Raw genomic sequence first — 12,213 nt, 5'->3', positions numbered from 1 at the left:
TGGAATGCAACTGTGCAAACGAGGAGAAAAGGATGAAACATCCCTCTCTTTGTCACCTCTTCTTGGGACTGAGGGTTTGGTTCCTGTGTGAGGGGAGAGATCCCTGGAGCTGCAGAATGGGGTGGGCAAGGGGGGAAGCCTCGGACCTGAAATGCTGGGGCCACGCAGGAGGGCTGGAGCAAGGGATTGTCCTCCAGGTCCTTCTTCACTTGGGAGCCCCTCTCAGCAGTGGCTGTGGCAGGATTCTCTGTGACCCCTCTGAAGGAACCTCCTCTTCTTTCCTTGGCTCAACCCGACCTGTCTGTGCAGAGCAGATTTCTGCAGGCATGGCCCTACCCAGGACGTGCTCATAAAGGACAAAGTATGAACCTGACAGCTAAAAAAAGAACAAATAAAAGGCGTGAATTGGCCCAAGCAGCTGCTCTGCCCCGTGTCCTGAGCTGCCACTGACACCAACTCTCTCCTGCTACAGGCTCTGGAAAACCTTCCAGAAGTCTGACACAGGTGAAATCAAGTGACACCATGTCCAGCACCCCAGAAGTGTCATGGGAAGTTGATGGAGCAGTAAATCTGTGCAGAAAGCAGACTGCTCCTATCTTCCTCCTCCTCTTCTCCCTCCTCCAGCCTTCCTCCTTCCTCTGGGGCCTTCAAAAGAAGAAAACATGTTAAGTGCTGCAATACCTGGCTGAAAAAGCCACAAAGGGCTGTGGCACTCTGAGGATTGGTGGCACAGCTGGTACAGAGCAGGTCTGGGCAGCTCCCAGGGAACACTCTGAGGGGTTCCTGACCTGCCTTGGACTCCACCAGTGGCACAGAGAAGATCCCAAACACCCCCAAGGGTCTCTAACTGGGTCCAAACATCCCCAGAGATTCCCCCAGCCAAACCAGCCCCTTCCTCTGCTGTGGGAGCTGCTGGGCACCGTGTCCAGCACTGCTGGGCTGTGTGGAGCCTGAAGCACTCAGCACTGGGGGGATGGAGCTCCTTGGCCTTTGGGGACCCCTGGAGAGGCTGTGCTGGGGCAGGGACAGCCCCTCACACCTCCCCCAGACCCTGTTACCCCGGGGCTCCTGTAACAGCCACGTGTGGCTGCAAGGACCTCAGGCTTCCTCGCCAGGTGAGTCACCCTTTTCATGGAATAGCAAAACATATTTACTCAGAAGGGTGACGAGGCCCTTTGGTTGCCCTGAGGGGGTGTTAATCAGCCTCCTCTCAGCCAGAAAGGCCCTTTTGTTTTCTAGCCCTCACAGTTATGATTTTCACGGTCTGAAAGTGCAAGGCTCCGGGGAAGTCACATCATGCTTGGAAGCATCGGAGCCGGTGGGGAGCAGGGAGAGGACAAAGGATGGGGAGAGCTCCGTGTCTCCGTGCCCTGCGGTGGGGCTGGGGCTGTGCAGGAGGGAATGGAAGAGCAGGAACGAGCCAGAGGCGTGGGCAGGGCTGAGCACAGCTCCAGGTCTGTGCCTGCACACGCTGGGTGCTGCCAGGGGAAAACCACTGACGTCAAGGACACAGGATGGGAGGATGGGGCCCCTCTGCTGCCCTGCACGGGCACAGCCGAGGGGCAGCACCAGGTGGTTCCTCCTGCTGCCTCCCACCAGGAATTACCTGGCTGTGGAGGAGGGACACAGAGAAAACCCCTGGTCTGGGGAGTGCTGGGTGACACTGGTGGTTGAGCACGTGCCAGAGAGCTCATCCTGGCATCCCTGCCCCAAGGATGTTGGTGCTCAGCACAAAACTGTCCTGAGGAAGTGTCCCCCAGGATAAACACCTTGGATTTCTCTGGGGTGTTTCCCAGAGGTTTACAGCAAGCAAAGGAGCACAGCACAGCTGTTCACAGCCTGCATCTGCAGGTGCATTTTGCTCTCAGAACCTCACAGAGTTAAAGACTGAGCTCTTCTTTCCTTAGCCACAAGGCCTTTTCCCTGTAGCAGCTTTTGATGGATCATTTCCAGTGAGGAAACCTCACATGGGGAGTACCTGCCTCCCTTCTGCTGTGGGAAGGCAGGGAAAAGCAGCACAGGTTGTCCCACATGGCATCATCCATTGTCAGAAGCTGGGACGTCATTGTCCAAAACTTTCCTTAGAAAGATTCCAGCCTGGGCTTCCAGGATCCAGCCTGGATCCAGCCATGAGCCATTCCACATTGATGTCATGTTCAGTGAATCATGAATTCTCCTGGCTCCCCACCACAGACACATCTCAGCCTGTGCCAAGTGACACCAGCCCCCTGCAGAGAGTCACCACGGTCCCCCTGGAGCCACCCCTGCCAGCAGAGCCCTGGGGACCCTCAGCTGGGTTGTTTGAGGGGGCTCTGCACACTGGGGGTTCTCAGGAGCCAGAGGATCTCCCCAGTGCCTGCTCCAGGCCCCTCACCAGCTCCACAAGGACAGCCTGGTGTGAAGGCACAGGCCCTGGGACCATCCAGGTGGGAAGTGTTTCCAGGGGAGCAGCAGCACTCCTGCTGCTGTGGCTGAGCCTCTGGGAGCTGTTGCTCTGTCCTCTGGTCTCCAGACACTGCCTCAGGCTCTGCTCCCAGCCAGGCAGAGCCAGAACAGCTCAGACACCCCCAAAGAGCACGTTAGCCATGGATCAGTGAGCACTGCCACACTCCTGTATGTGACCAGTGACACAGGGCTCGGGAGATGCTGCCTGAAAAAACCCCACACTTGGAGCCCTTCCAGGAACTATCAACACTAAATCCCAGGGATTTTCAGAGGAGGCTGTCCTGGTCACTCTCAGGGCTTGCCCAACCCAGTAAGGCAGCAGCAGTTTGATCATGAAACCCATAAACTGGCTCAGAGAAGCCTCCAGAGCTGCTCAGCAAGAGGGGATTCTCCTGGAGGAGAAATCCAGGAGGAGAAATCCTGGAGGAGTTTGTGCTTGTGTGTACCCACAGATACAGGGGCTTCTCCTCTGCAGAGTGAGATCCTCAGGGGTTTGTTTCCCATCAGTGCAAGGTTGGGCTGTTCCTGCTGCTCCTGCTATAAAGAAACCTGGCCCTAAATCCTGCTGGCAGCTGGGCTCACGGTGCAGGTGCACAGGTGGGGATGGGGAGAGATGGAGCCATCACACCTGTCCTTGTTTGTGCTCCAGTGACCTCTCAGCAGAGGCATTTCTGCACACGCTGACAGCACGGCGATGGGAGAGACATTAACCTCAGACCTACAGCTGCTGACAGCTTCCAAACAAATCATCCTGGTAAAGTTCTCTTCTCCAGGCTAGGAGAGTTGCTGGAGGTTTCACGGTGGTGGAAGAAGAAAAGGAAATGAAGCTCAGCTCTTCTCACCCTGCCTGGTCTCTCCCTCCCACCTCTGAACTGTGTTTTTTACTAATACCACCAGTTTTTCCTTTTTCAGGAGTGAGACTCCTGCAACCCCAGGGCACGGAACCGTGAAGCAGCTTTTGTCTTGGAGCTGGCGTCTCTGTTATCAAGGTGAACTCAAGGAGAACAATTGCTTTCCACACTCACTTTTCCCCTCCTCAATCAGCTCTGTTTGCTCTAGCTGAGGTGCCCCACACCAGCACTGATAGGGGTTGGCAATTCAGGGGAATTGCTCCCATATTTGTGCAACGGAAAAACCGTAAACCCTGCGAGGAGGGAAGGGAGAGGGTTCTGGGCACAGCCAGAATGTTAATTACAGCTCTTGCTGCTAATAGCAGGGGTGAGGAGGAGTGATCAGGGACGGCAGGAAGGGGAAAGGTAGAGCCAAGGTGTGCTGAGGGCCCCCGGATGGGTGCAGCAACAAAGGGCTGGAGAAGAATAGGCTGATTATTCTGGGTTTACTGGGATAAAGTGGGCAAGGATGGTGAGGATCATTCAGTGCTGGAGGGCTGCCAGGGGCTGTGAGTGGGACAGGGAAGTGCTGAGGGCTGCAGCTCCCCCCCTGCAGCTCTGCAGGGCAGGCACATGCACGTTTCCATCTTACAATGGCTCAGCCCCACTGAAATCTGTAGCAGCCTTTGAGGGACTGAGGATCAAACACTCTCCCAGCAGCTGTTCCCAGATCTTTTCCTGGGAGAGGAGCTTGGGACAAGCTCTCAGGATCCGTTTTCCTCACTGAATCCCACACTGGCCATGCACAAAGTGCTCCAGTGCTTCTTGGGAAGTGACATCTTCCCTCGGATCCCTGTAGCCAGGGCATCACCACACCGGGAGTCTCAAGGTGAGCCTGCAGCCCAGGGCAGCAGCGGCGCTGCCGCTGTGGGCTCGCATTCCAGGGGACCCCAGACAATGGGAGCATGGTTGGTGGCTGCAGGCAGTGCCAAGGGCTGACTCACAGCTGCTGACACTTGTCACGCTGAAAGCATTCTGGTATTTATGGAGGCTGTTCCCAGCCGCAGTGCGGGCACAGCGGGGCCAAAGGCTCCCGCCTTCCCCGCCCTCAGCCCAGCCCGCAGCGCCCTGGCCCGGCTGCTGCCAGGGCTGCAGGATGGGAAGGACACCTGGATCCCCCCTCGGCCTCCAGGCAAGGCCACTTCCCTGTGAAGAGGCAGCTTTGTCCTGACCAAACTCTTCCCTACGAGTCCATCCATTCCTGTCCCACACGGTCTGGATTTCTTCCTTTGCAGCCTTTTTGCCCAGGGATGCAAAGGGTTCTCTGGCTGGGGTGGTTAGGCCATGGCATGGGAAAATCTGGGAGCAGGAGAGTGTTTGATCCTCAGTCCCTCAAAGGCTGCTACAGATTTCAGTGGGGCTGAGCCACTGTGAGATGGAAACGTGCATGTGCCTGCCCCTGCAGAGCTGCAGAGAGGGAGCTGCACTTCCCTGTCCCGCTCACAGCCCCTGGCAGCCCTCCAGCACTGAATGATCCTCACCTATCTCACCATCCTTGCCCACTTTATCCATAATAACAATAATAACAGCCCCATATAACCTGATAGCAGGGACAGCTCACAGCAAAGAACCAGGGCCCTGAAACCCTCCACGGGACAATAAAAGAGGTGTCTCTTTATCAAAAGTTTGCTTTGGGGAACCCATTGCTTCATCTCTTTCCAGCCTTGCCCCGCTATTGTCCGAGCCTGCAGGAAAAGGAAGGAGAGGAGTTCCTTCCCCGCGGTTCCTTCCTGCCCGGAGCCGGGGCCGCTGGGCTCCAGCAGCCCCCGGGACCCCCATGATGCCAACTTTCACAGCACCACCCTCCGTGCCAGGCAAAGGGGAGGAAGCTGCTAATGGACGCTAATGGAGCTGCGAGGATCCTCCCGGGAGGCGGCCGAGCTGTCCTGGGGCGAGAACAGCGGCGAGCAGCTCACCCGCGCTTCCACGGCTGCTCCGGCTGTCGCTCCCGGGCATCCCTCGGGGTTACAGCTTCAACAGATGAGGGCGGAGGAAGATTTGCAGCTCTGGGCAAACCACGGAGGCAGGTGGGTTGGGAAATCTGAGCTGGTGCCACTGCTGCGGAGGATTTTGGGGATCTCACGCTGTGCCTCAGCAGCATCCCATTTCCTCCAGGCAACACCGGCATCCTCCTCCTCCGAGGAGCTCTCAGGTGAAACAAATCCTGCCAAGGCTGAATCCTGAGCACAGGGATGAGCCTGACCCAGTGCCAGGAGTGACACGCCTGGCACTTTCATTTTTATTTTGCCATTAGGAATTTTCAGGACTTTTCTCATGTGAAAAACCGTGGGAAAACAGAACAAATAAAAAAGAATTTACTAGAACAAAACGGTTTTGTTGCTTTCCTGCGTGTTTAGCACTCGTGCTCCCTCTGCCTCTCCCCGGGGATCACCCACGGTGTCACGGCACGAGGAAGGGATCAGCTCGCAGACTTTCTCCCTGCAGTGCCCTTCCCGAGCTCGGCGGGCGGGTCATGCTCTATTTATCGCCTCATTTCCATCCCCGAGTGCTGCAGTGCTGCTCCCTCCAGCCCTGAATTCCAGGCCCACGGGCTGTGCCAGCAAAACGGGACCGGGAACGAGCTCGTGACATTGGGAACAGCTGCCCAGCTCTGCTCACAGCCCGAGCAGCACCTTGGGCTGGCTTCTCTCCCTCTGTGGCACACACTGTGGGAGCTTGGTTCCCATCTCCAAAGGGCCCCGAGACCCTCAGGAGGTAGCAGAGGGATGAAAAGTGTGGTTCTCCTGGCTGGTTTCCAGCTGGGCTTTGCCACTGCGTTGTTCAAGGTTTGGAGGAATGGGAATTGTGCTGGGTGGCACTGACAGGGACACCAGGGTTTACCTGGTGTGAGGCTGTGCTGGAAGGAGAAGCTGACAGCTGCAGCCAGGAATGGTTTTTGTGGATTTCCTGGGCATCGCCTGCTCCCTGTGGCAGTGATGAGAAGGGAAGTGGGAACAGGGTGTGCTTGGCAGGCACGAGCACATCTGAGCACCAAACTGAGCTTTTAGACCCTTAATGAAAATACTGAAGGGCACCAACTGCTCCCCTTGCCCCAGAGTGACACAGCTCTGAGACAGAGTCAGGAACTTTCCTGGGAGATGATACAGGGCAGAAAACCACACAAGGTTAATTGAGCCTTGGTCCTGGTGGCATCTGCAGCTCCTGCATCCTGCTGCAGCTCCACTCCTGGCAGTACTGTCCCACAGTGACAACCATAAAATCACAGACTCATGGAATAGTCTGGGCTGCAAGGAACCTCAACACCTGTCCTGTCCCTGGGCAGGGACACTTTCCACCATCCCAGGGTGCTCCAAGGCCCGTCCAGCCTGGCCTTGGGCTCTTCCAGGGATGGGGCAGCCACAGCTGCTCTGGGGACCTGTGCCAGGGACGGTTCTGCTGGTGGCTTGGGGGGGGTCTCTGGTGGGCCTGGGTCTCCCGGTGGCTGTTCTGGCTCAGGGGTCTCTGGTGGGCCTGGTTCTCCTGGTGGATCTGGTGGCTGTGGTGGCCCGGGGGGTCTCCGGTGGGCCCGGTTCTCCCGGTGGCTGTATTGGCCCGGGGGGTCTCCGGTGGGCCCGGTTCTCCCGGTGGCTGTATTGGCCCGGGGGGGTCTCCGGTGGGCCCGGTTCTCCCGGTGCATCCGGCGGTCTCCGGTTCCCCCCAGCGGCGGCGGGAGCCGCGCTGCGCTCGGGGCCGCCAGGGGGCGCTGCGGGTGCGGGCGGGGACAGGCGGGGGACCCGTGAGTGCGCGCGCACAGGTGAGGGGGGGACAGGTGGGGACAGGAGAGAGGGAAGGGGGCAGGTGAGGACAGGTGAGCACGGGGGGGGACGGGCGGGGACAGGTGGGGACAGGCGAGGACACGTAACATAACAACATGTGGGGACAGTTGGGGACAGGTGAGGGCAGGTGGGGACTGGAGAGAGCCAGGAGGACAGGTGAGGGCGGGAGAGGCAGATGGGGACAGGAGAGAGCGGGGACAGATCGGGACAGGTGAGCGGGGGGGGGGGAGGGGGGCAGGAGGGGTTAAGTGAGCACAGCAGGGGAGACAGGTGAGGGTTCCCTACCTGGTGCCCGTGCAGGGGAGACACACGGACAGCATTTCGGGGGAAAAAACCCTGAAATGTTTTGTAAGGGGGTGTGGGAACCTTTCCTTGAAAACAGATTCGCTGTCACGGAGTGTTTATTTCCATAAGGTCTGAGGGGGTGGGCTCTGGCCCTGCAGATAAAAGCCGCTGGCATAGGTGGGGCGAGCGGGGTTGTTTTTGTTCCTTTGTCTTCTGCAGAAGCCACAAAAAAGGACTTTTTTTTTCTTTTTCTTTTTTTTTTTTTTTTGCTATGCAAACAAGGGGGGAAAGGCAAAACGCGGGTGGATAAATGTGTGCAGAGCCGGGGAGGTTTCAGTTTGCAGGGAGTAGGTTTGGGGGGAAATGGGGGGTTCATTTGTTCCTCACACATGCAGGAGGGGCACAGAGGGGCTGAGAGAGTGCCTGAGGGGTTTGGGCAGCCTGAAATCAGCGTGTTTCTGCACTAAAGGCTGTTAATTTTCATGTGAATCTTTGCTGACAAAGAATCAGGGAATATCCTGAGGTGGAAGGGACTCACAAGGATCATCCACTCCAGATCTTGTCCCTGCACAGACACCCCAACAATCCCACCCTGTGCCGAGAGTGTTGTCCAAACACTTCTGGAGCTGTGTCAGCCTTGGGGCTGTGACCATGCCCTGGGGTCTGTTCAGTGCCTGAGCATCCTCTGGGATAAGAACCTCTCCCAAAATCCAACCTAAACCTCCCTGGCACAGCTCCAGCTGCTCCCTCTGGTCACCAGAGCAGAGATCAGAGCTGCCCACCTGGAGGATGTTGAAGAGCCCAGTGCCCTCAGCTGTCCTTCCCTTCCCTTCCCTTCCCTTCCCTTCCCTTCCCTTCCCTTCCCTTCCCTTCCCTTCCCTTCCCTTCCCTTCCCTTCCCTTCCCTTCCCTTCCCTTCCCTTCCCTTCCCTTCCCTTCCCTTCCCTTCCCTTCCCTTCCCTTCCCTTCCCTTCCCTTCCCTTCCCTTCCCTTCCCTTCCCTTCCCTTCCCTTCCCTTCCCTTCCCTTCCCTTCCCTTCCCTTCCCTTCCCTTCCCTTCCCTTCCCTTCCCTTCCCTTCCCTTCCCTTCCCTTCCCTTCCCTTCCCTTCCCTTCCCTTCCCTTCCCTTCCCTTCCCTTCCCTTCCCTTCCCTTCCCTTCCCTTCCCTTCCCTTCCCTTCCCTTCCCTTCCCTTCCCTTCCCTTCCCTTCCCTTCCCTTCCCTTCCCTTCCCTTCCCTTCCCTTCCCTTCCCTTCCCTTCCCTTCCCTTCCCTTCCCTTCCCTTCCCTTCCCTTCCCTTCCCTTCCCTTCCCTTCCCTTCCCTTCCCTTCCCTTCCCTTCCCTTCCCTTCCCTTCCCTTCCCTTCCCTTCCCTTCCCTTCCCTTCCCTTCCCTCACAGCCCCCTTCAGATGCTCTCAAATAACTCTCAAACAATAAAAGATTTTTATCTTTTACACAGGAATTACTCCAGAACAATTTGTTTGCACGGTGGGGTTTTAGGGTGGCAGAACCTCCCAGCACAGGGACCATTTGCTGTCAATTTTTGTCCCAGCCTCTGCCAGCCGTAGCTTCACCTCGGTGCAAAATTCACAGCTCTGCAACGTTCATTGTCACCTGAATAAAGGTGAGAAGTCTTCGAGTCACTGATGGCTGAAGTGACAGTGTTTTTCTCAGTTCATCTTCAAATTCAGAAGCTGAAGCCACCAGTTCTTGTGTGGTGAGAGACTGAAAAGCACAACGAGGCCTCGTGGGGAGGAGGGTGTGTTTGTAAAGCTTGCCTGAAAAAAGAAGCATCTTCTGCTGCCTGACAAATCCCATTTTCCAGGCTGGGATTTCTCCAGAGCAGCTGCCCTGGAGTTTCCCCACAGGGTCCCACATGGTAGGAGGTGGCTGGAAAAGGCCATTTTTGCTTTTCAGAGCTGTCTGGGAAATTTGGGTACAAGCCACAGGGAGGTGATCTGTGGGAGATGTCGTTTTTTGGGAGGATGTAGGAAGCAGGATGGAGTTCAGCGCTGAGATTATTGATTATTGAAGTCACATGGAAGAGGCATGGGCTGGTCCAGAGGGGAAAGTCAAGTGAATCAAAGCCATTTAAAATCACTTCCAATAGATTTAAATGAAACCAAAGTCGAGCAACTGACTGCCCGCAGGGATTCCATGTGATATCAGTGGCACAACCTGAACCCACAGCTTTACTTCAGGGGGAGTTTTCCCGAGTTTTCCCCGAGTCCTGGCTCGGAGGGCAGGGGGTGTGGATCACTTCCCAGCCGTTCCCACACGGTGTCAGCAGCTCTCAAGGAGAGGTCTCTCCTGGTGCCCTGTGCGGAGTTCGGGGGTTTGGCTGGGAGCCCTCTCCCAGGAACAGGGAATTCCTGACCCAAGGCAAGAGGAGAGTGGCTATGGGGGAAGGACATGGAGGAGACCATGTCCCTGCTGTCCTCTGTCCCATCTTTCTGTCACTGCTGCAGCCAAAGGGGGATGGTGACCACAGACTCACCCTGGATGTGCTGTGGGTCACTCAGAGCCTGTCTGGGCTGTCCTGAGGTTGTCACTCAGGCCCTGGGGAGGTCAGCAGTGCTTTGGCAGGTTCTTTCTGTGCTGGGCTTTTCCTATAAACTCTATTTTTCTTGTTTCAGATGTCAGGGAGGAGAAGGAAGTATTTCCAGCTTGGTCACTGGAGCTCCATCTCATGGAGTGTTTCATGACCTCCCCCACGGCTGCAGGAGGAAATTCCCTCTGAGGGAAGGCTCTTTCTGCACGGGTGACTATAGAGGGGGCTCATTTCCCTGCAGGAGCTCAGGAGCAGGTCCTTGGTGGGGGTGGAACTCGTTCCAGAAGTCCCCTGGGAGGAACAGCTTTTGTGCAGAGCTGATGTCTCACTAGAGCATCACCTCCGTGCCCTGGCACAGCTGGAACAGGACCTGTGGCACAGCTGTGGGGCTGCTCCTGACGCCTCAGGTTTGAGCTTTTTTATTTTTCAGTTCTGTGCTGCTTTAGTGTGTGGGTCTGGGTTCCATATTATGGGATGGCGAGCTCTCTTCACGGAGTAGGGAGACAAAACAATTCCTTCTCCAGCCGGGACCGAGGACAAATGATCCAAATTTCAGGCCCAAGAGCACAAACAACGTGGGCTGAAGAGAGAAAAACAAGAAGGATGGGCTGGAGCTGTAATTAGACAATTAACTCCAATATACAAACGGAGCAGAACTTATAAAAGTGAGAGACCCCATGGCAGGTTGTGCATTTTGTGACCATTTTGGTTCATTTTGGGTTCATTTTGTGACCATTTTGGGTTCACCTGGGGTGCAGCCTTGGCTGGGCCCTTGTGCTGCCCAAGATGGATCCATGGAGGCCTCCTAATAAATCCCTGCTTTGTTCTTTACCTCTGTCCAGTCTCTGTTCTAGGCCAGCTTTCTCAAGGCATCACTCCCCCATCCTGAGGTCCCTCCAACCCAAACCTCTCCCTGATTCCACGATGACCTTCCCTGGTCCAGCAGCCACAGCCTGGGCAGTGCCTGCACCAGGCAGCCCAGTGGAGGAGGCAGGAGGCTCTGGCAGCTTTTCAGGGCTTGTTTGTGGTGTTGGGGAGACCTTTTCTGCCAGTTGTTCTCTGCAGCTCCAAAACAACCTCACGCCTCCGGCTGCTGGGGCTGCGCAGGCACGTGAGGGGAGGGTGTGGGGGCCTGCCAGGAGCTGCTGCCAGCACAGCTGGATGAGTCTTGTACAGATCTGGTGCCTTTCCAGGTCTGCTGCCAGCCTCCAGAGCCTGGTGGAAGCCACGTCCATGGGGGCCCAGCTCTGCTGTGCTCCCCCTCTGCACGGAGTCCGGGGGTGACGTTTGAGCAGGAGCTTTGTCCCCACCTGTGTCCCCCTGGCGAGGCAGAACCAAGAGCTGCAAAAGTGTGAAACTCTTCAAAGAGGCTCATGCAGCACAGCCCAGGAGCTGAGCCTGGGTTAGTCATCCATAAAGGGCTTTGTTTTTTTCCTCTCCCACTCCCCGCCCTGGCACGGGGGTTGAAGCTCTCTCTCGCTGCTTGGTGTGGCCAAAACTTAGAAGAAACACTTTATCTCCCAGGGAATCAGTCAACTCTGCCCTGAAAACAGGAGTTTCTCTGTGTGCAGCCCCAGCAGCTGGGTTCTGCCCCAGTGGGGTTGGATTCTGCTGAAACCAGGTTTGCTGGGACAGATGTGTGTGCTCCCAGAGCTGCACGTGCGGGTGGGACGTTCCCTGCTGAGTGGGTAAAACCTGCAGGATCCAGGAACTGCAGCTGCTGAGAGAAGTTCTGATTCTGGTACAGAGCAGCACACACAGACTCCAAATCCTGGAAGGCCTTTTTGTGTATTTCACTGGAAATGACTTGGCCTTTTCCTCTCCTGCAGGATGATTCTGGGCATTAGTGCTGTCCTTCAGTCACAGGAATTTCCCAATAAAGCCCCTGATCACTTGACAATAATTTTTGTGCCAGCACTCAGCAGCCCAGAAAGGAAAGTAGCTTGTTATTTATTTTTTTAAAAGACAATTGAATTAAAAACAAAGCAGCAGGAAGGGAAGTTTCAGTTCCTGCACATGAGGAGCTTCAGGGGCTCAGCAGTGACAAATGCCCGGGCTGGCTCTGCAGCTGCCCTGCACGTGGAGCCAGAAGGCTCCTTATGTGTTCAGACCTGAATAAGGTTTGTACAACAAGCTGGGGCAGTGACAGGTGGTGATTGATCATCAACCCTTGACTCTCTGCTGGTTTAATACCAATACTCAGCTCTGCAGAACCGGGGTCTCAGTGAAAGTGAAAAATTAACTTTCAGTGGCTGCCACAGCTGGGCTT

The 12,213-nt window shown here is 56.2% G+C and overlaps 1 long non-coding RNA gene across 2 annotated transcripts; it reads left to right on the top strand.

Moving 5' to 3' along the window:
• Positions 1-8,824: 8,824 nt before the first annotated feature.
• Positions 8,825-10,775, top strand: LOC132339208 (uncharacterized). Of its 2 annotated transcripts, none has more exons than XR_009489617.1 (2): positions 8,825-9,017; positions 10,186-10,775. It is a non-coding gene; the product is annotated as an uncharacterized LOC132339208 (long non-coding RNA). The 2 variants fall into 2 exon arrangements; XR_009489616.1 differs by having other exon boundaries at positions 10,030-10,775.
• Positions 10,776-12,213: the final 1,438 nt, after the last annotated feature.

This window comes from Haemorhous mexicanus, chromosome 28 (genome assembly GCF_027477595.1).
Source record: "Haemorhous mexicanus isolate bHaeMex1 chromosome 28, bHaeMex1.pri, whole genome shotgun sequence".
Lineage (NCBI taxonomy): Eukaryota > Metazoa > Chordata > Aves > Passeriformes > Fringillidae > Haemorhous > Haemorhous mexicanus.
Note: the sequence above shows the minus strand (reverse complement) of the source record. Positions and strands in the feature narration are given on the sequence as shown.